The following is a 2,251-nucleotide window of genomic DNA, read 5'->3' as shown; positions in this document are numbered from 1 at the left end:
GTCATATTAAGACTTCACCACTCGACTGTATTTTCCAGTAGTTAATATTCCTATATAAACCCTAATAAACCCTATATAAACACTTATAAGCCCAATATAAACCCTATATAAACCCTAATAAACCCTATATAAACACTTATAAGCCCAATATAAACCCTAATCTAAGAGAATCACACACGCATCTGAATCCATTCTAACACACAAGGGCAACACAGACAGGCAAGCAGGACCATGTCAATGCAGAGATTTATTTACTCGACCAAAATACTCAGGCTGAAGACAAAGAGAGAGAGAGAGACAGGTACTGACTTACACGCAAAGAGAGAGAGAGACAGGTACTGACTTACACACAAAGAGAGAGAGACAGGTACTGACTTACACACAAAGAGAGAGAGACAGGTACTGACTTACACACAAAGAGAGAGAGACAGGTACTGACTTACACACAAAGAGAGACAGGTACTGACTTACATGCAAAGAGAGAGAGACAGGTACTGACTTACATGCAAAGAGAGAGAGACAAGTACTGACTTACACACAAAGAGAGACAGGTACTGACTTACACACAAAGAGAGAGAGACAGGTACTGACTTACACACAAAGAGAGACAGGTACTGACTTACACATAAAAAGAGAGAGAGAGACAGGTACTGACTTACACACAAAGAGAAAGAGACAGGTGCTGACTTACACACAAAGAGAGAGAGACAGGTACTGACTTACACACAAAGAGAGAGAGACAGGTACTGACTTACACGCAAAGAGAGAAAGACAGGTACTGACTTACATGCAAAGAGAGAAAGACAGGTACTGACTTACACGCAAAGAGAGAAAGACAGGTACTGACTTACACGCAAAGAGAGAAAGACAGGTACTGACTTACACATAAAAAGAGAGAGACAGGTTCTGACTTACACGCAAAGAGAGAGAGACAGGTACTGAGTGCAGGATAATCAGACACCACACATCACATAGGACAGACAGAGAGGGATGGAGGGAGAGAAAGAGACGGAGAGAGACAGGGAGGGAGAGAGAGAAACAGATGGAGGGGAGGGAATGAATGTGTTAAAGATGCGCCTCCTGGCCTCTCCTCTCAGTGAAGTTCACTCCTCCAGCCCCTCCTGAAGGTGGAGGTGACCCAGGCCAGCAGTGAGGTGTCGTCCCTACGGGGGGGTTCTGGTTCCCCCTCCTCCCAGGTGGCCGGTCCACATTCCTCCAGCAGGGGGCGTCTGCGGGACCAGATGCCTGACGCACGTCCACAGACTCCTCTCAGTTCTAGAGGGCAATAAATGATTTGAGTTGAGTGAACTTGGTCTCGCTAAAAACAGTGCAGCATGAAACAGTGCTAGTGCTGTCATCGCCACGGTAATGCTCTAGTGTCATCACCATGGCCACGGTAATGCTCTAGTGTCATCGCCATGGCCACGCTAATGCTCTAGTGTCATCGCCATGGCCACGGTACCGCTCTAGTGTCATCACCATGGCCACGGTAATGCTCTAGTGTCATCGCCATGGCCACGCTAATGCTCTAGTGTCATCGCCATGGCCACGGTACCGCTCTAGTGTGTCATCACCATTGCCACGGTACCGTTCTACAGCTATGATGGAGTTTATGAAAGGTTGCTTATTTGATGTGATGTGGGGGAACTGTGTTTGACTGGTTTGACAGGATGTCCAAGTTATAACCTCACTTAGACACTGGGTGGCGCTGCTGAGGACACGAGCAGAGATTAATCAATAATCGCCCAGTAACAGGGCCTGGAGTATTAAAAAAAAAAAAAAAACATGCATTTTGACTCTACAGTAAATTAAAATAAATCATGCCATGTATTAAGATTCAAAAATACAATAAGTGATGAGAGAATCAGTAGTGCAACATCCAATCACAGCCAGAAGAGCAGTAGCCCCGCCCATCACTGCACAATGCACCAATCACAGCACACTAGCTAACCTAAGCTCAACCAGCACCACTGTTACAAATCACTGTCTGTTGTGTCTGCCCAGATGTGTGTGTGTGTGTGTGTGTGTGTGTGTGTGTGTGTGTGTGTGTGTGTGTGTGTGTGTGTGTGTGTGTGTGTTGGCAGGAGGGGGGTGCACTGCATTTGAGACAGTGAGTGAGCAAGACATTATCTAACCTTATTCCAGACTGTCATCCAGTCTAACTATGGTTATAGACCTCCTAACACCCCATTACCCAGTCTAACTGTGGTTATAGACCTCCTAACACCCCATTACCCAGTCTAACTGTGGT

The 2,251-nt window shown here is 46.1% G+C and overlaps 1 long non-coding RNA gene across 1 annotated transcript in view; it reads right to left on the bottom strand.

The window, feature by feature from the left end:
- Positions 1-234: 234 nt before the first annotated feature.
- Positions 235-2,251, bottom strand: part of LOC143482972 (uncharacterized) — a 9,832-nt gene continuing 7,815 nt past the window's right edge. The window contains exon 2 of the long non-coding RNA XR_013122343.1: positions 235-1,275. This is a non-coding gene — a long non-coding RNA (uncharacterized LOC143482972). The remainder of the gene's footprint in view (positions 1,276-2,251) is intronic.

Source organism: Brachyhypopomus gauderio, chromosome 19 (genome assembly GCF_052324685.1).
Source record: "Brachyhypopomus gauderio isolate BG-103 chromosome 19, BGAUD_0.2, whole genome shotgun sequence".
NCBI lineage: Eukaryota > Metazoa > Chordata > Actinopteri > Gymnotiformes > Hypopomidae > Brachyhypopomus > Brachyhypopomus gauderio.
Note: the sequence above shows the minus strand (reverse complement) of the source record. Positions and strands in the feature narration are given on the sequence as shown.